General features: G+C 37.3%; 1 long non-coding RNA gene across 1 annotated transcript; it reads right to left on the bottom strand.

Moving 5' to 3' along the window:
• Positions 1–3150: 3150 nt before the first annotated feature.
• Positions 3151–5808, bottom strand: LOC113924185. Its single transcript, XR_003520570.1, has 3 exons — positions 5719–5808; positions 4639–4704; positions 3151–3421 (listed from the first exon to the last, which is right to left on the bottom strand). It is a non-coding gene; the product is annotated as an uncharacterized LOC113924185 (long non-coding RNA).
• Between the last annotated feature and the right edge of the window lie 16154 nt (positions 5809–21962).

Genomic DNA, 21962 nt, shown 5'->3' with positions numbered 1-21962 from the left:
AGACCCTTTTGCTTAGCAGTTCATAGATGCTCTTAGTGTTCTACCTTCCAGGGCTATAAATGAGAAGTCCAATGCCAGTGTACATTATTTTTTCTATTTGTCTAAAAGCTCAATATTCTTTTCTTTCTCATTAGCATGCAAGGAATTTAGCAGTTTATATCTAAGTGTGTACCATTTCTCTTCAGTTCACTCTGAAGGTTGGTAAACATCTTTAATTAATGGGTATCAGATCTCTCTTTACCTCAGGAAAATTTTCTTCTATCACTTCTTTGTTATTGCTTCTAACATTTACTCCCCCTCCCAAACTATGTTAATTGTTAATTGTTTGTTAGGCCACCAGGAATCTATCTTTCATGTCATCTTTTTTTTTTTTTCTTTTCTCATGATTTCTACCTCTATATAATTTGCTTTTATCTTGGAGCTATTTCTTGCACCTCGTTTGATTCAGATCGCTGATTCAGATATTAAGTGACTATCGTATCTTCAAATCAACTATTAAATTGTTTGGATGACAAATCACATTTTCATTTTAAGCATTTATTTTATCCTATTTTATTTTATTTTAGGTGTGAAACTTTCTCTACCTTATGTACTTTTGTTAGCATATGTCGTTCAAGTGGTTGTTCATCTCATGCTGCAGTTTTGCTGGGTAAATGTTATTCTGACCAGAATGATCACTCTTTCTGAGCGCTTTCCATTTTAGACAGGTTATAACTTACCAGGCTGAGCTCCAGGGTCGTAGGTATGGTTATTGTTACTAAGCAACAAGAGTTACACAGGGGCTGGGAGACAAAACAACCACTTCTCTTATAGGCCAGTAGTGAATAAAAAGGCAGTTTTTCCGGCTTCTCTGAAACCCCTCCCCCCTGCCACCAAAGAATCTTCTCTGGTCTTTGTTCCCAGAGAAACCCTGGATGGTTTTGTGCCCAGAGAAACCAGATATATTCATGTCCCTATGATTTCTACAATTTTCTGAGAACCAATACCTTCCCATGATGCTCCATCTTCCATACTTCTTTCAAGACTTCCAGTAACCAATTCTCTCCATGTAACTCCAACAAAATCCAACAAAATCCAATTCTCTCCATGTAACTCCAACAAAATCACTTGCCTATACTCATCCACCTGAAGGCATAAACTACCATGAAGCCCAGAGGCAACAAATATATTGGGGCTGGAAGTAGAAGGAAAAAAGGAGATTATATTCAGATTGCATATGCTTTATTCGTTCCCAGAACTCTACCAAAGTGTTAAAAAAGGAAAAAAAAAACTGAATTATCAACTTTTGTTAGTGTTAGCCTATACACCATTGGATCATAGTCTTGTAAATTTACGTATATTCATATATATATAAGGATTTATTTATATTGACCCATTAAAAATAACTGATTATTCATAGAATTTTATTTCTAGGTCATAGATAAATTATCTTTTTTTTTTTAATTTTCTTCCTCATGTTTTGTGTTTTCCAAGTTTTCAAGCATGTGTATAAAATGAATGCTGGTGTGTGTGTGTGTGTGTGTGTGTGTGTGTACATAGATATAATCGCAAAAAAAGTTTTTATAACACTTTAGGTGTTCAGCATACAGGTTAAGTATTTATTATTTTAGTTTGTCTACTGTACTTTTGAATTTGAAGCTCTGAGTAGGTTGCATTATTTGACTTGCTTTTTGATACTCCATGCATCTAGAAGTGTTTTGAAATCGTAAATCTTTTGCTTTTTTAAATTAAGAGTGTAGTAGATACTGAAGTTTTATCTACTGATAAAGGCTACATCCTCTATTTGAAGCCTGCACTAGCCTACTTCTTATCAAATGCAACTTTGCTTTCCGTTTTTTTGTTTGTTTGTTTGTTTTATCATACATATGTGAAATTCTACTTTTCAGCAGTCTACTACAGACTCCTGTTGAGAAAGAAACGTATTATCTCAGCTGGACACGACTCCACTAAAATATTGAAAAATGAATGAATGGCAGAAACACTAAGTATGAAATTTAGAGTGTAGCCAAATACTCCCTAGGCAACAGTGACTTCAAAACTAATGTCACCTTCTGGCAGGTGTAATCTATAGGTTTTACTGCATGTTACTAATATTTACGGCCCCTTTTCCATTTCTTTTTTTTTTTAAGATTTTATTTATTTATTTGAGAGAGAGAGAGAGAATGAGAGATAGAAAGCACGAGAGGGAAGAGGGTCAGAGGGAGAAGCAGACTCCCCACTGAGCAGGAAGCCCGATGTGGGACTCAATCCTGGGACTCTAGGATCATGACCTGAGCTAAAGGCAGTCATTTAACCAACTGAGCCACCCAGGCGCCTCCCTTTTCCATTTCTTGAAATAAAAGAATTCTATCTTTTATTTTAAATATAGAGCTTAATTTTTAAAATCTAAGATCTAGATTTTATGTAAGGGGGACATAATACATGAACTCAATCTAATGTTCTTATTCCAAAGGATAGAAAATTCCAAGAACAAAGTTTTTGTCTTTTTAGCAGTGGGCCTGAGGGACATGGAATTCCAGAAGTCTGCAAGGTATTTCAGAGTGGATGTTTTTAGCCCTCCTAAATTTCCCAGGACCAATGTAGACGTTTGCCTCAGTAGAATCAGAGGCCCATATCATTTCCCCTTCCATTGTATCTCTTACCAGGTTGAACTTTATAGTCTATTTTTACATGTTTGATCTCTCATTAAGCGATGAGTTATTTTAGGGAAAATGCCATATCATATTGTTTTTGTCATTAGTATGTCATTAGTATGGCACTGCTTAAAAGAATGAAAAAATACTAGCATAATCTACAACAAGTTGCAAGAAACCACGAAAATGGACAACCACACACAGAAACAAAAAACAAAATATAAAAACTCCAATCAAACCGTACAGAACAAGCAAAGGAAACAATTGTCAGATTTTAAAGGACACTCTCATAAAATGAAGTGGAGTTTTGTCTTTCATAACTTTTCTGTTTTATGTTATCATATAGGTGCTTTCAATTCATATGTTATTACTACAACCGAAGTAGGATCTAGTAGAACACACACACACACACACACACACACACACATGAAGAAATGTATTGTCTTCTATCAGTCAAAATTGTGCTGCAACTAAGAAATTGTGCTGCAGAAATTTCAATAAATGAGGGTGTTATTCATTCATGCAGGCAGTACCGGGCTAGTTGAGAGTCTCTTTCAAGTCGTCAAAAAAGCAGGATGATTTTGCCTTTCCATTCCACTGTGAGTTGTGTTTCCCATCCTCAAGATTGCTGCATGGTTCAAAAATCACTGCTGCAACCTCAGCCTTCACCATTGTTAAAGATGGGGACAAAGAAAATAGCAGAGGGACTTTACTTAAAATGTATCAGTCACACATGTCTTCAAGGAGGATGTAAATGCAGCTTTTCAGCATAGCATCTTGCCAGTTTCCTAGTACCAAAAAAAAGGACAAAAGAAGGGAGAGTAGGCAGACAGCCAGAATTTCTCACCACATCACAATTCCAAAGAAAAGCTCAATTATCTGGAATAGGCCCTTGACTCAGAATAGGATATGCAAACTCAAAAACACTGTGTGGTACTGAATTCTACTAGTTGGGGACACAGATCTTCAGATCAAAGGATAATCCATCTTTTCCTAAGGACTGCGTCTGGTTAGGTCACATGCCCGAGTCAACTCTGCTGAAAGTCAGAGAAGGGAGACTTCCTGCCTTTATCAGTAGTAGGCCAATCTCTGACATTCAGCCACATTATTGGCCAAGAATGTAATTTTGCATATGAGATATTATTTTAAATTTAATTATTTTACACTTGCATGGAAGGCTGGCTTCATGGATGTATACAACTCATGCAGTCTCACAAGATACTAAGCTCAAAAGCACCCTGCTCTCATTTTCCACTGTTGTCGCCTGTGTTTTCATTTTGCATTAGGAGTCACAAATTATGTAGCTAGTCCCGTTCCCACATAACATAGCAGAAGAGTCCAGAAAATAATCAGAAACAGCACTATTGAATGCTTAATACCGGAGGAATGAAAAATAATTGTCCACTACTGGCTATAGATTAAATATATTTATGTCGCCATAGGTAACATTCACTAGACATTGCAAATAGCACACAACTTAGAAATCACATAAATTGTGACCCTGGAGCTAATTAAATTCAGCATCTAATAGAGTGCAATTTATTGACAGCTCACTAAAATGAATTAAGAGAAGTAGTAACTGCAGTGTGTTAAAAGTAATAAAGTGTTGATTTTTTTTTTCTAAGCTCTTGGAAGATTATTATAAAATTGCTCTAGGCCGCTCAGTTAATGTGCTACACCCAATTACTGTTCTTATATCAGTGAGGACATGTCTATTTATTGAAAAATAACTTACTTGTTATTGTTTCTAATTTTTATTCATACTTAAGAGATTGGACACATTAAATATTGATATTGAGCAAGGCACATCATAGATGTCAGGTTAATGACATGCAAAGACCAATTTGCATTGTATTATCTCTGTTTTCGGGCACTTTTCATTTCTAACATAATTTTAGCACAGGGAGCATGAATCTATGCAACATTCTTCCATGATTTAATTTTTAAAAGCTGAAATTTTTCACAAAGAGAAGAATATTACAGGCAAATATAGAAGCTTACTCACTTTACAGGGACGAAAATCCTTTTGGAAACTTCTTCATGGACAATGAAGATTATATTCAAGTCCTAACTATTCAAGAAAACAAACAAAAAAAAACATTTATAGCTGTTATCCATAATCAATTCATATCATCAAGCTGCATATCATACAAAAGGCAAGACCCCTGCCTCTTTTCTCTTACAATCTAAGAAATTCAAGGCAACAAAAGGAATAAAATGTATAGATGATAGCACAAGGAGCAATGCAATTATTCTAAGGAAGCATACAAAACTACAATTTAAATGTCAAGATAGCGAAACCAAGGTAAACATTTAAATTGGATAAATTAGCCATTGCTTATACCTATAAAAGAATTGGGTTTAAGTGTTTTGTTTTACATTAGTGTTTCAGGTTTTGTTTGTTTATTTGTTTTATTTTGTTAATTTTTAAACCAGGGAGCTCCCTTAAAATAATTCAATGCATGAGATTAACAATGTAAACTTTATGGCAATATTTCACTTAGGTATGGAGAGATTCTCCGCACTACTGTCGGCCTGTAAAGGGAAATACAAAATGTGCTTTACCAAAGCCATAAACCCATTGTTTACAGTTCGAATGCAAGAGTGCAGTCCAGCTCAAAATGCCTTTTATAAAAGCATAAAGAAAAGTTCAGTCTTTGCTCCAATTCTTTGGCTAATTGACATAATCCCCCACTTTGTTTTATTAGTGAAGATGAATCCTTTGAAAGTTGATGATCTGGCAAAAGAATGTTCTACTCATCTTGTACTAAATGGACACAGGCTAATGTAAAACTAAATGAATTCTGAAAAATGGAGCAGCAGGAGCTACAAAAGCAGAAAACTAAGATGATTAAAAACAATCCATCAGTCCTAAAGAAATTCTTCTGTCCACAAAATTCTTAAGGAACCCATTCTTTCGGAAGGAACTATTTTTGCATTACGTCAAAATGCCATGTTTCCTACCTATATAAATGTCATTTCATACAAGACAGTATTTTAAGTAGGGACGGCATAACTTTTCACAGCCCCACATTAAAACACTGGCAAGTGTCCTTTTTAAAATACTCAGGCAAAGGGAGCCTACCTATGAATGCCTCCTCGCTCCTGACTCAGGATCCTGAAGGTTCTGTAATCACTGGAGATGAAGAAGTGTCCCCCTCAATTATTTGCTGCATTGAGACAGAAAGATAGATTAAGATATTTAAATGTTCAGATCTTTACATTTTATAAAATTCTTACCAAAAACTTAAATATAGTAGTGTATAAATTTTAACAAAACAAGTAATTCAACTAAGCTAGAATTGACGTTTTCTCTGCTTTGTGCGAAAGGATGCTAGAGAGGCTAGGGGGTCAAGTGCAGGTATGATTGCTCAAGACAAGATAAAAGCTATTGTGTCTTGGGCGCCTGGGTGGCTCAGTTGGTTAAGCGACTGCCTTCGGCTCAGGTCATGATCCTGGAGTCCCGGGATCGAGTCCCGCATCAGACTCCCCACTCGGCGGGGAGTCTGCTTCTCCCTCTGACCCTCTTCCCTCTCATGCTCTCTATCTCTCATTCTCTCTCTCAAATAAATAAATAAAATCTTTAAAAAAAAAAAAAGCTATTGTGTCTTTATCTTAATATCGGTGGTAAGGTATTGAAGTATGCCCAGAAGGAGACAGTCAGTACACGTGAACTAATCCTTCTGCCTGTGTACCCATTGCTTGAAAGAGTCATCTATGGCCAACCCATGTACAACCCCAAACATAACTTCTATGTAATTCTAACTAAAAATATATTACTAGCTGTATAACAAATGTAATCTTAGGAAGATTATGATGCCCCCTCTTGAACATATTCACAAATGTAAAAGCTATGTGCAATCTAGAAAAATAAATTAAATATATAAGGTTCAAAATACAAACTAAAACAAAATCCTTTAGTGCTTTTACTTGAGAATGTTAAAAATGTGTTGTTGTTGTTGTTGTTTCTGTTCTAAAGCGTGATTATCTTATTTAAGATAGTATTTTGGGGGGCACCTGGGTGGCTCAGTTGACTGAGCATCCAACTCTTGGTTTCGGCTCAGATCATGATCTCAGGGTCATGAGATAAAGTGCCCCGCACAGAGTCTACTTGAGATTCTCCCTGAGACTCTCCCTTTCCCTCACTCTCTGCCCCTCCCCCATGTTCATGCTCATGGCCTGCATGCAGTCTCTGTCTCTGTCTCAAATAAATAAATAAAATCTTTCTAAAAAACAAAATAGTATTTTTTGTGGGAAAATGCAACATTTTTCGGTCTCTGACCTATGAAAACAAGATAGAATTATGTTACCTGTAAGCAGTCATCAAACAAAGCCTACAGCCCATGCGATTAAAAAAAATAGGGATTCAGAACAATAGAAACAGTGGCCCCCTCCTCATTACCCTCTCCTCTGCCGGTACATTTTAACTACATATGTCAATAACCGTGGTTGACAAAATCTCCCGATATTGCGTTTAGGAAACTTTTGTGCACCTTATTTTCCCCCAAATGAACCAACAGCTTTAGTGGAAAGAGCCCTTAGAGGCAAACTAGGCCTTCCTTTTGCACGGAGCAGACTACTGACTCTGCAAAATATCCCAAGTGACAGAAAGCTCCTTTCACGCTTGGGCACTTTGTGGAACCCCAATCTTCCCTCTTTTAACAACCACCCATTACACCTAATTCGGCTGAGTGTAGCAACATAGAATTCGTTTTAATTCCCTTTTAAAGTGAATAACCACCGAATATTTGCACATATTTACTGTTTTCAATTTTCTTCGGTTGCAGGTATCCACACATCCAGTTCGTTCAGCTCCCCCTACAAGGCCCTGTGCGGCTGGACCCGCCCTCTGAATGCCTCTGATTCCACCTTCTCTTTCACATCTCCTTCTCTAGCCAGGCGCGTCTTCTTTTTTTCCTTTAACCCAGTATCCTTGCTTCTGCCTAGGGCTTTATGCTTGTTATTCCCGGGTCCCGGACCTCCAGATTCACATGGCTAACGCCTTAGGATCTTTCAAATCTAAGTTCAAATGTTATCTCCTTTTGTTCATAGCAGCATTTGAAACTGTTTTGTTTACTTACTGATAAATTATTGCTTCCATCCTCCCTCATCCTAGAATGGAAGCTCCACGTTTACCAAGCCCTTGACTATACTACCGACTGCTGAATCCTGTAATAAGTAGTTCAGTTCCTGGCACATAACATCTATATAATAAAAGTTTCTTTATGAGTGAATATATTCTATATTCCATAAAACAGCTAGAATGTTCTTATATGAGTACAAACTCAAAAGCAATTACAACATTCTTGTGCTTACAGCTATGGAAGCCCTTCCCATCTGGGATCGATGCAGATAGTCACACAGGCTGTAGGTGGTTATTTAGGTAGACTACAGTGTGAACAACTCACTGGAGTTGTGCAGTGCCAAAGCCTGTCCCATTGTTCCTAGGAGTAAATGCAAGCCCCAACGTCTGGCTTATAAAAACCCTCATTATCTGGCCCCACTACTCTTTCTGATTTATCTTTCCTCCTCTTCTCCCTTGAAATTACTCATCAAACTTCCTGACTTACTTTCAGTTCCCCACAGCACCATGCTTTCTCTGATCTGCTAAGCCTTCTACAGAAAACAATGTACACCTTTCTATCACACTCTCGTCCTTCCACACACCATCTATTCTCATCCTCAACTTGATTAAGCTCCTTTTTATATCCTCTCTTCATTTTCTCTGTTCTCCCTCCCATATCATTAATCACCTTACTGTGATTTTCACTTGTCTGTTTTCTCATTTCTTCTAAAAGGTGTGATAAGGGAAATCTGTGTCCTAAGATGGCCGACCAAGCCAGCAAAGGAGTCCCAGCCCCTGCCCCGGGGCTCTTCTGGGTTCTTCTCTCTGCTCTGCTTCCCGCGCGTGCCAAAATTACCAAGTAGGCAGAAGTGTATAAGTGACCCCCCTTTGTTTGTGCTCGGGGCTCAGACCTTTGGAGATCATTCTCCTCTGAGCCCACCTGCATTAAATAAACCGCCTATCCTCCAAGATCTCCGAGTGCTGCTTGGTTCTTCCATCGGGCGATCCAGTCCAGGTTCCATAACAGGTGGGGCCGTGTTTGTCCTATTTACCATTATATCTCCAATATCTCTGGCAGAGAGCTAGATGAATTTTTCACATGAACAAACAAATAGTCATAACATGTTTTCTATATTGTTGGCCATCTCTTTTTGCATTCTCTATTTTATCATTGTCCAATTTTGAAATGTAGAACTCATATTTGATTTGTATTTGTGATCAAATTTCACGCTGGGCTAATCAATACAGAAAACAGTGAGTGTTCTTATATTAATATAGTTTATTAGTACAATTCAGTATGTTCCTATTTTTCTATTGAAAAAAGTCCAAAGTATTATTCTACTAAATCTGTGTTGACCGAATTCATATTTAACAAGATCATCTCATCTCTACTTGATTTAATCGGTATTTTCTATTTCCTTTTTACAAATATTTTTAACAAATATATTTATTTTCCTTAGAAAGAAGTTTTCCACTAAAAAGTCTGCATAGAAATGATAGGTAAAATATATTTAGGTCCATCTCCTCATTCTCAGCAGCCATAACTTGAACACCTTTTTGATCTTGTTTTATACCTAGTAAATTCTGTGTGGCATTTAAATCAAGTTAATTTCTGTGACTTTAATAGGACATTGTTACCAGATTTTTGAATGTCCCATATTGTGACACTGATTGCCTCATAAACAACCCAAGCTTGTGGGATCAATCATAGGGGCACCTTGGCACTCACCTTGACCTCCCATCCCATTTTCTGAACACTAAAAGCAAATACATCCGATTTCTTGCCATCCACTTTTTAAAGAAAAGCCACAGCCTCCCTAGAATTTAAAGTTCCTATTAAAGGAATTTTTCTCATGGTCGGATCCTTTAATTTTCAGCAGCAGTGTCATTATCACAGAAACACCAGTACCAGCCCTAGAGTATACATTCAAAGTGATATTACTTGAGTTGACCTATTATTCAAGCAAATGGCTCTTTCCAGATTTTTAAAGTTAGGTGGATTCATGCTGCTACTGTAATCTGATTATAAGCTAAGACAAATTTTAATTTATTTTAAATGGCAACAAATTCAAAATGCAAATCAATGTCACTATGATAGGATCAAATGCCTTTCAAACACAGAGCAGAAAAGGTAAGAATGATTTTCCTTTGAATATTATCTTTTAGGTATAAAATTAAGAACTAAATATTAAATCACAGAGACGAGCTGATCTTCTTAAGAAGCCCAATGAATATGAAAGCAAAATGAATGACATGAAAGGTATTAGACTTCGACGAACCTGAGCAGAGAGGGGCAGGCTGAGTGTGTGAGATAAATAGCCCGGAGAAGGAAGATGGAAAAGGGGACAGTGACTGGGAGCTGCAGGAAAGATACCACTCAGATTGGCAGCAGAAGTAGACGGCTCAAGTGTGATAAAGAGCTTTAAAAGGTAAAAACTCCCATCAAGCTTCAGATGCAGATGTTACTGTATATGAGTCCAGCGTGGAATCACAGCATAAGATAGAAGAGGACGCCAGATAGAAATAAATAATGAAAGACCACAGAAAAGTCAAGAAAAGACTTTGTTAGTTAACACTTTATTTGAAAACAACTGCGTTAACAAGGTGATGATGAATATTCTAGGACAAACATAAAGGGCATTATTGAAATGGTAGATATCAGTCAGGAGAATTGGAAATGAGCTTTCTTTAATTAGGAACAAGAGTGGAATAACAAATGTGGAAGCGACATTGGGAGATACTGAAGATGAGACAATATGTTTGCATATGTTACTATTTGCTGATGGACCTGACGATTCATCGCATCGTTGCAGAGGAAATTAGAGTGAATAATAGTTGACCATCTGGTTGCAAACTTTGACAGTCTTTGAAGATAGTAGTTCATAGGGAGCAAGGAGTAAAGAAAATAGTTTTACCAACTGTATCAAAGTTATATGGAAGTAAAGGGGTTGCCTACTAATGAAGATAATTACCTCTTCTTGATAAGAGATGAAGGCACAAAGCTACAGTGGATAATAAAAAATGCTTCTAGAGCAGAACAGCATAAAATTATATTCAATTCAGTTCCCATGCATTATTAACTCCCTCAAAATTAAAAGCATTTCTTTAGTTTTTGGTGAGACAGAGGCATGTAATGGAAAGACCACAGGCTTTGAAGTCAGATAAACATGGATTCAAAATCCAGCTCCATCATCTACGAGTGTGTGATTCAGGCAAATCTTTTAAGCAATCCTCATTTTGAAATGAAGACATAGCTACCTATCTCACAGAGTTTTGAGTGGTTGGAAAAGAGGAGTATATTCAATGACCACCACCGTGACTTGCATTCATTATTCCTTGAACAAATATCTGTTGAGTGCTGCCATGTGTGAAGCACTGTGCTAGTGTCAGATTATACAAAGGTGACTGAAGACAGATTAATATCTCATAGGGGGAGGAGATCCATTACATTACAGAAATAATGTAAAAAACATGTAAAATAACTATCACGGTAAGTGCTGCAACAGAAACAGTGTAGATAACATGAGTATTTGATGTGCTCAGAGAGGTCATGGAGGAGGCATCTGAAAAGTGACAATCGAACTGATATTAGAAGGAGGCACTGGAGTTCACTGGGTGAAGAAAAGTAAAAACAGAGCAACAAAGGTAAGTATCACACCCGATGACCCTGGAGAGATAGGATAAGCTAGTGTAGGATGCAAAGGTCTTAAAGTATGTACGTAAGAATGTAAATGAAATCAACCACTTTCCCCTTTCTATGTATTTACTCCCATGATCTTCTTTGTCCAATCAACATGAAAACACTAACCAGAACTTCTCTGTGTTCCTTAAAATGTCCTTATCTAGTAATAAGGTAGTCTTAAAAACATTGTGAACTATCTCTCAAGCGTTATTAACATATATAATGACACCCTTGTGCAACCTGTAATGGGATAGAAATGGGAGAGGAACAGGCAATGATCTCTGGGCAATGGGCAGGTCCTAGACCACTGACGTTTAGATGCCAGAAACAGCACAGCACAGGCCCCTGGACTAACTCTTTCTCTGAAGACGGTGATTCTCTCCCATGTTCACACTCCCCCCTACATACTCTCCCAGATTAAGATCCACTCTAACACTTGCTTTTGGCTTCTCACATGAAGGAAAGGACAGAAATTCTCTTAAACCTCTGTATAAGTTAATCGCCCTAACTTATATATGTCAGAAGAATCTAGGTTATGTTAAACTAACAAAAACCCATATGTTTGCAGACAAACACACATTTGTTCCTTGCTCATTTTTCATCACTTTCATAGGGGCAGATGGGGAATCTGTTCCACATTATCTTCATTTTGTGGGGTAGGCTGAGGGAGTGACCACCAACTAATATGGAAATGCATGTCACAACCATACGGACCTCATTGGCTTAATCAAGTCACATGGCCATATCTGATTTCAAAGGAGCAGAGAAGTGCTGTTCTATGATGTTTCTGGAATGAGGAGAACCAAAATATTAATAAATAACCATACTGACCACATATATTTACTATCATTATGTATTCAAAGAACTAAAAATAACTTATTCATACCCACTTTCAGGGTTTCCTCTTATCCTGTATTGTGATTTCTTTACCATTTCTTTACTAACTCCAGGGAATTTATTAAACAACTTCTCCCTAATGGGGCGCCTGGGTGGCTCAGCCAGTTAAGTGTCTGCCTTCGGCTCAGGTCATGGTCCCAGAGTCCGGGGATCAAGCCCCATATTGGGCTCCCTGCTCAGTGGGGAGTTTCGTTCCCCCTCCCTCTTTGCCCCCTCCCCCCAGCCCCCACTCGTGCTCTCTCTCTTTCAAATAAATAAATACATTCTTTTAAAAATATAATTAAAAATAAATAAATAAATAAATAAATAATAATTTCCAGCTCCTGATGTTTATTTTCAGTGACTCTCCTACAACATACATATCATGTTTGCCTTCTCTTGCCTTATAAGTCTCTCCAAGCTACTGCTCCCTGGAACTGATAGACTGCAATCAAATCAACTTACTAGTCAAAGTAACATGTTACATTGATATAGAGAAATATTTAAAAGTAACTTTGACAAATAATTTTTCATTTAATATCACAACCAACTTGCAGGTCAATAGTGTACTCATTTGACAGGGAAAAAGCTGAAATTCAGATAAGCATGGCGACTAGGCAGGATGAAGTGCTAATAAGTGATAATGTCTAGATTTGAAGCTATGTCTAATAACAGGAAAGACATCCTTTCATTGTACTACATATTCTCAAGTCTGACACCTACTTTTCATTATTAAAATCTGTGTATGTATAAACTGTTATTCTACAGATCACACAACAGAAAGCAAACAATAGCTTAGGGGCTGATAAGTTGGTATGCACACTCCAGAGACTCTACTTCAAATTCATTAACTAAATGTAGGCACTCAGAGCCCCAGTGCATTAACCTCATCAGACATTGCAGATAATAACTGACCCCCACCCAAATCACAGGACACGGAAGTATTGACATAAAATAATGGAGTCACATCTTCTAAGTAGTAAAAGGATTAAAATACAGTCATAGATAAAAGAAGTAAAATACCCTTTTAAAATGTAAATTACTTCTTCCATAGCAACAGTGATAATGTACTAATTCTAAGAGTCAAATAAATTATTCAAGGACACTGCCATTTAGTTTGTTTCTTGACTCCATAGGGAAAAAGTAATTATGTCTAGCCTAGCCAAGCCTATGATAACAGATGGCTATAAGGGAACAAAAGTGAAGGTAATATCTTCAGAAATCTACCATGATGTTTCATATTTTAGTGAAAAATGTCTTTGGAAGGACCTTAGAATCAATCAGTCCAAGATTCTCATTTTACATCTACAGAAGTTCAGACCCAGAGAGTTTAAATACTTTTCTTGAGGTCACATAGTTTGTGGCAAGTACTTAACTTAAAGACAGAAGGCATATTCCAACCATGAAAAGGCTGGAAGAAACCACCAATTACTTAGCATGTTCTTTGATGTTTTATTCACATTGTCTCACCTCATGCTCAAATGAGCACAATGAAAAAGGTATCATTTTCTCTTCTATTATAAGTATATCAGGAAGCCAAAGATAAAATAACTAGCCTGCATTCACATAGGAAAAGGCAGACCTGAGGCCGTCTTTTTTTTTTTTTTTTTTTTTTTTGGTCCCCAAAGATGGGTGCTTTCTCCCACACCGAAAGCCCTGTGAGCATATGCACTCCCCTGCTAGTGTGGGTGTTCAAGTCTGGATGACGTTTTGCCAATGGTGCTATTTTAAGGGATTATTCCTTGTTTTAAAAGATTTTTGACTAAATCTCTTCTAATACTATCATTCTGGGATGTTTGATTGATGTGTCTGTAACTTCTTGAAGGGCTGTCTTATTTGAGGGTTGGTTAGATAATTGAAATAATTCAGGGGTCATTAAGATGATTGAAATTGTCTTCTTGGATTATTGTCCCAGGCCTTTAGAATGCATCTAAATGCAGGGGCCTCCTACAGAGAAGTTTCCTGAAGACTGAGGGATGGATTGTCTTACAGATTTGCAATGGATTCTCTAGTGAGAGAAAGAGTGCCATTGTGCTTCTGGAAAGTGGATAATCAAGTCTCCCCGAAAGAACGAAAGAACGGGGCCTCTTCCACATGGCCACATGCACCATAAACACACCATATCAATATGATTGGGGCTAGAAATAATACACAGTGCGAGAAAATGATACAACAGTCAACTAAATGACCGAACTACTCCTTTCTTAAGACTGCCCCTTGCCTCACTGCCGTCTTCTAAATACATGTTGGCTTTGTCTTTATGTTTTAAAGGATGTGCTGTCTGGTCTAGATCTACATTAACCCAACAACTGGGGGCACAGGAAAACGGGCAGAACCACCCAGGCAGTCCTGGTGACTGAGAGCAAAGAACAGCAGCTTGCCCAACACAGGCTTTATTACATTTCTGATACAGTCCCTAGACCTCACTGCATTTTTGGAGAGGTTTTTTTCAACATGCCAGAGACTCAAGCTACCACCCATACCCACAACCTAAATACCACCTCTACCAGGAGAATATCCAACTAAAGGATTAGAGGAATTCAGCCTGGGCATGCCTATTTTCCCCCCATTATACATGTATTTTTATTGAGATATAATTAAAATTTTTTCTTCTCTAGCTTTACTGAGATACAGTTGTCACACAACATTGTGCAAGTGTAAGGTGTACATGTGTTGATTTGATATATTTATATATCAAAAAATGATTACCACCATGGCATTAGCAAACACCTCCATCCTGTCACATGATTGTTTGTTTTTGTGATATATATAATGTTACAGTTCTGTATCTTTGGGAGAATTTATACATCCAGGTTACTGCCATCCCAATCATGATGTGAAACATCCCCATCCCAATAAGTTTGTTTAGCACCTCTTTCTGCTGAATTCCACCACACAGGCACTTTTCTGTCTTTTTTCTTTCACAGAGCATGTTTTTGAAATACATCCCTGTTGTGTAGATCTTGTGTCTGTCTCTTGTATGGGAATTATTGCAAATCATTACAATATGTGACCTTTTGTGTCTAGTTTCTCTCATTAAGTTCTTTATGGAGATGAAAAACCGAAAGAACTAGCAGTGAAGCTTATGGAAAGAATTTGAGATTTCATAATAGAACAAAGGGAGTAGATGTTAGGATCTTGGTAGCAGCCAAAATGGATTATTTTGTGGCCAACAGAATGGTCTAGGAGAGCCTTAAATTGGGGCATATGCTGAGTTGGAAGGAAGGTTTTTGATGATCTGTATAAACCAGGGAAGCAGGGTAGGCACCATCAGGGAATCCTGAAGGTCCATCCACATTTCTCTTGGAAGAGCTGGTCTTGACTTCCACCCCAGCTAATTGCTGTTGTTTGGCCTTTTTTTTTTTTTTCTTAAGATTTTATTTATTTATTTCAGAGAGACAGAAATAGTGACAGAGGGCACAAGTGGGGAGGAGAGGGAGAGGTGGGCTCCCTGCTCATGGGGCTCGCTCCCAGGACCCCGGGATCATGACCTGAGCCAAAGGCAGATGATTAACCAACTGAGCCACCCAGGTCCCCCATGTTGTCATTTGGCTTTCTTGAGCTTTGCTCTATGGTTCTCAAACCAAACCTGCCAGTACTGTGAGATGTGTCTCCAGTTTTGACGCCATTTCTTTCTGAAGGCTGGGAGCGGGGTGTGGGTTCTTGCTGAACAAGAATTCCAAATCTGCCAGTTGTTTCTCAGTGAACATTGTTCGTTTCCTTTGTGAATGCTTCTGGTGCTTTCTTTTAGGAAGGTCTCCTGCACCTGACATCCTGAGATCTAGATGTGTTCACATGTTCTGGTCCTGGGTCAAGCCTGGGCATGCCTTCTGAATGAAAACCTTATTTACAGCATTCCAGATCTCATTCAGCACATTCTGAGAATAAATAATGGCTACAAAGCATATGCAGCTATCCAAAGGCTGTTCTCAAGAGCAGCCTTAATGCTAGGGTTGCCTACAGAGATCAGTCTTTCAGTGTCAAGAAGAGACAAGACCCAATCTATAGTCAACATAAATATTTCACTCTCTTCTCCCCACCCCACCCATTTGCCGTGCTTGGTACTGATGACCAATCAGAACCCAGTTCAGATCTCTCAACTGCATTCTTGGATGGGAAAAACGGAAGTTCAATCAGTGTCGGGCACTTTGTCACTGCTTGCAGTGAATTAGGAAGAAAAAAGACTAAGGAAAGGTGGGTAAATCAGGCAGTATAACCAGAGACCTATTATAATAAGCAAGAAGCACCTGGACCCTCCCGAGGTCCAAATCAAGTTTCCACTGTACTCAACTAAGCCTCGCAATCCATGTTAAATATGTGAAACAGTGAAAAAGATTTTAAAACTCTAAGTGTAAATTTTTGTAAATTAAATACTTGATGGGCTCAAAAAGTAGTAATCTTACATTTGCACAATGCTTTATAATATGCGAAGATTTTTCATTCCTTCCTTGAATCCTTTCAGATAGGAAAAACAGGTGTTTTTTATTTCAAAAATAAGAAATGAAAGACCATAGAGATTATGGGAAATGTTTCAGGTCACACAGGAAGTAAATTTTGAAGCATTCAATAAATGTCTTTTTTTATTTCCTCTCACCCCCTCTTCCCCTGTCAAGGTATATTTCAGTTACAAAGTAAATCATGAGCTGTGTTTTTCCTTTTGTTTCTTTTGACTGTTTTTGGAGATACTTATATTGATCTGCAAGTTTAATAAGAAGCTCTGTAATTATTTTCTCCCCTTGTACTTGTCCAAAAGGAAAAGTAGTTTATATTTCTGTTTAATTCTGTGGGTGGTCTCAATCTTAAAAAGTCAAATGCAGTGTGTTTGAAGTCCTGACACTTTTTTAAAAGCTGGGGATGTTTTTGTTGTTGTATTTGAAAAGCTGACTCTGACATTTTAGCTATAGAAAAAAAAAAATGTTGATAAATCTGTTATGTTTGTCACCTTACCAAAACCAAGAAAGGTAGGAAATGGACAGCTGGTAGATATTCCAAATTGAGACTGTCAGACAGAATGAGTATGAAGAGAAATCTGTTGATGTTGAGGCTTTTGATCTGACCCCCCGCCCAGGCAGGGGTGGCTCTGGCAGAGAATCACTCCCGAGTACCACTTTCAGGTAAAAGCTCTAGTAAGTGCCCACATCCAAAACGCTTGGAGGATTGAAAGGACTTTTCTCCAAAACAAGTTTCTTTTCCATCTGAAATGCCTACTTTGAATTAATGATTAAAATCTCTATGTTACGGAATTAAATTCAGTGGCAGAGAGAGCACATCTTTATTATGTTCTCTACTCAAGTTAGCAGTTGCAGAAACAGGAACCAAAATGATGGATCAAAAGCCGGTCACTTCATGGTATTTATATGTTGCATTTTAAACTAGATTTCACATAGCTTTGACAAATATAAACTTGAAAAAAGACTATTCTTGGGTTAAAAAAAGAAAGCCAAACCGTGACTGGTTGGGAGTTGATGGGAATTATGGGAAAACAATAAATTTTCACTTAATATTTATCCCACAGAGCAGATACATGAAAAAATATCTTATCAAATATGGTGAGTTCAATATCCTCTGTTATTTTTTTTCTCCAAATCAGTTAACTATTCTGGCTCAAATGATATATGTTTTCTTCCAAGAGTATTCAATTTTTAATTTTCATACTTAAATGCATTTTTAAAATTTGCTCAAGTGTCCTAAAGGAGACCATTAACTTGATAAATTGATATATGGTCTCTTCATATTTTGTAGGTTTTTGTTCTGTTTTTTCATATAGAGGCACATGAACACTAAGAAGCTATTTACCAAGTTAGGTTTCTCAATGTATTTTAGGATATCATTTCCTCCTTAGATAAATGTGCTGAATTGCTTAGCACTGCTTCAGAAAGCACACAAAGCAATTTGAAAAATATGCAAATATTGTGTTGGGCTTTTTTTTAACAGTGAAGGAAAAAATAAAATGTGTCCTACTTGAGCATATTGCCCTTTTTACTTTTGAAGAAAAAAAATCCCAGATCCATATAAATAACAGTATCATTGAAAACTTCCAAAGGAAAAAAAAAAGTTATTTCCAGTCAATCTTCAATGGAAACCACTGGAGAATTTTCCAATAAAACAGTCATAGCAATCAGAATAGCTACAGCTCTCTCTTTTTTTTTTTTTGGTTATATTAAAAATATTTAAATGACCATAGGCAGTTATAAACAATAATTCCCTCAGATTTCTCTCGTCCTCCTGTTGATTCTTCCTTCCAAAGAAGCAGGTAGATCAAATATAACTTCCTAAGGAAGTATGTGACTAAAATAAGTACTTTTTATATTTTGAACTCAGGTTTTTACTTTTGAGTACATGTTTCTTAACTTCTGCTGGTTTATATTATCCTTACGGTTCAAATTCCCCCAGCCCCTATCTCCAATAAGATGGTTACACACGTACATATTTTCAGATCTTTATCTTCTCAACCCTTATAAAGAGATATAATACCTTGAGTCCACAACTAAAAGGGTGGGGGGAAGGGAGGATGTACTTTCTTCTCCAGAAGAGACATTAAAGAATTAAGACCTAGGAAAGACTGATCTCTAATATCAACATATAAACCTTGCTTTTGTCATGCGTTTTCTACCTGCATGGTGTCACAGCAAAAACGGTAACAGAAAAAGGTAAACAGGCCAAGAAGACTTTATTCAAGGCTATTGAAATAAACTAGAGAAGCCAGAAATAAGTCTGAACTCAAGCCCACAAAGGGTTTTTAAAGGCTGGAGTTAGAGGGACAGCATAGGCCATCTGTGTTTGCTAACTGGCTTTACCCAAAGAAAAAAGAAACTTCTTATACTTTGGACAGAAGATAATGTCACCAGCTTGGAGCAAGATACCCACAAAAATTAGACTCCCACCCTCCAACAGAGACAGGCAGAGGAGAATGCTATCTCATTGATAACATTTTAAAGAAATGTTTCCCAGATCCTTGAGAAAGATATTCCTGGGATATAAAACTGGCAAGAAGCTTTTTAAAAGACATTATCTTGAAGGGGCAGAGAAAACATTTATAATTAGGTTTCTAAAGTAAAAATTCTAAGAAAAGTGAGTTTAGGACCCTAAAATCAGAAAGAAGCCTATTTAAAGTTCAGTCAAATTAAGGGACAAAATAAGATCCTCTTGATCAATAATTATAGATATGTATATCTGGATACAGATGGCACAAAGTGGCTTATAAATTCAACCTTCTTTGCTTAGGCACAAATTTTACCTTGCTATTATCCGAGAGAGAAGAAATACAGTTTACAACACATCTTTCCTGGGGACCATCCCTAGCAGGAATAAGAACAAGGAGTTCTTAAGAATTATAAACAGCAAGAGCTTCTAAAAATTTATATTCAAAGTATCATTTAAAAAAATATATTTCAAATCACCATTCTAAAGACCGGCACCATGGTTATTGTCACAGACTGTAGAATTAGACTTCCTGGGTTCAAATATCAACTCAACTATTTGGTAATTAAATGATCAGCAATTACTGTGCCTCAAATTTCTTTTCTTTATAACTTATTTTATTTATACATATTTTTTTGAGAGAGAGATAGAGAGAATGGTGGGGGGAGGGGGAGAGGGAAAGAGAGAATCTTAAGTAAGCTCCATGACCAGCACAGAGCCCAATGCAGGGGTCGATCCCACGACCCTGAGATCATGACCTGAGCTGAAATCAAGAGTGGGACTCATAACTGTCTGAGCCACCCAGGTGCTCCTCTGTACCTCACATTTCTAAGTAAACTGAATAATAATAATAATTCATCACTGGATAACCGGTAGGGTTGAGTTTATAAACGTAAAGTACACAGAACAGTGCTTCGTATATAATAAGTATGAGAATGACCTTTCTTTATCCTAGTCAAAGAAGATTTGCTACTAGTATTGCATAGCAGAGCCCTTCTCATCTTTTGCACTGCAGAATTCTGAATCAGCTTTTTTCAGGATGGTGATCAATATCTTCAATCCTTTTTTCTTACTCTCATTAGGTGTCATTGTATTTATTCATACATCTGTAGGATGGATCATCTTATAAATTCATAAATATCCCTGAACTGAGTTCAGCATACTGGACAATAAAACCATAACTACTGGAATAATAAAAACAAGTCTCATGTTGTTGACATGAAATCTAGAATAATAGCAATGGGTGGGTTTTGGAAGCGCATGATACCAACAATTCATCATAGACTTAGCCTCACAAGACATCCCAAAAGTCCTGAGTAGATTCCTGCCAAAGAAACTCATGACGCCTCCTGCTTTTCCTTAATTATTTCCTAAGCTTCTGGCATGAATGAAAAAATAATATAGAGTAGAAAACACTACAACTTTTAGAGTTGGAATCCTAGTTCTTTTAATTGCTACCTATGTGATCTGAGCAAGTTAATTAACTTTTTTGAACATTAGTTAGATCATATCTGTTTTTAATTTTTTTTTAAAGATTTTATTTTTTTATTTGACAGAGAGAGACACAGCAAGAGAGGGAACACAAGCAGGGGGAATAGGAGAGGGAGAAGCAGGCTTCCCCATGGAGCAGGGAGCCCGATGCAGGGCTTGATCCCAGGACCCTGGGATCATGACCTGAGCTGAAGGCAGATGCTTAACGACTGAGCCACTCAGATGCCCCTGTTTTTAATTTTTTAAGATTTTCAAAATAGTAATATATTTTAAGACATTTAGCTAATGGTACTAAATGCTTCCTCTTCTGGTGCCGTTTTCCCCTCCCCTTGCATCTTTATGAAACTCGCTAAAACAAGCTCATTCATTCATTCAACACGTGATGTGTTATGCCCTCCCGATGTAAATCCTAGGAGTACAAGGGGAATATGGGAGACAATGGATGCTCCTTTACAGAAATTGTGTAGCCAAGTGGGGATGCATATAAGTGAATAGTGAATTAAAACTAAATGTGATAAATGCCACAAGAAGGAAATGCAGTGTCCTGGGGAGGGACCTAACACCTCATCTACAGTTGGATGGTCAGGAAAGGCTTATAAGAGACAGTGAAATCACCATAATTGAAGTAGTGTTTTTAATGAGAGTGAATACTATTGCTGAAGCATGATTTTGGGGAGGAAAGCGGTGAGGATTAAGGCTAAAAAGTAGGTATTGCCCAAAGGAGGAAGAGATATTTAAGTTGTATAAAAGAGTTTGGATATTATCTCATTGGTAATGGGAACTGAGTCAGTGATTTTCTGAGGAGTCACATGATCATATTTATATTTTAGGAAGATAATTGCAGCTATAATACAGAAGATGAAACAAAAGGGAAGAGATAAGTTAGAATCATTGGTAATAATTGAGGCTGGACTTTCAGGTAGTCTGAACTAGGATGCTGGAAGTAAATATGTAGAGAAGTAGATGAACTTGAGACATATGCAAGAGATACAATCAAGATGAACAAAGATGGAAAATCAAGGACAACATCCAGGTTTCTAGTTTGAGCAACTGAGTGGAATCATTCTCTAAGATGGGGAACAATGAAGGAAAAAAATGGAGTTGAGGGGGGCAAGGACAAAAAATCCATCTTTTGACATATTAAATTTTAGGTGTATGTGGGGCAATGAGGTGACAATGATAAGAATTCAAATATATAATTCCAGAACTCAATGCCAGAATATAGATAAATCTCAAAATTGAGTGGTAGATGAAAGTATCTAACGTCAGACTACGGAGTAACAGAAGGTATGGA

Source organism: Zalophus californianus, chromosome 2 (assembly GCF_009762305.2).
Source record: "Zalophus californianus isolate mZalCal1 chromosome 2, mZalCal1.pri.v2, whole genome shotgun sequence".
Lineage (NCBI taxonomy): Eukaryota > Metazoa > Chordata > Mammalia > Carnivora > Otariidae > Zalophus > Zalophus californianus.
The sequence above is the reverse complement of the archived record's forward strand: the minus strand, read 5'-3'. Positions and strand labels throughout refer to the sequence as shown.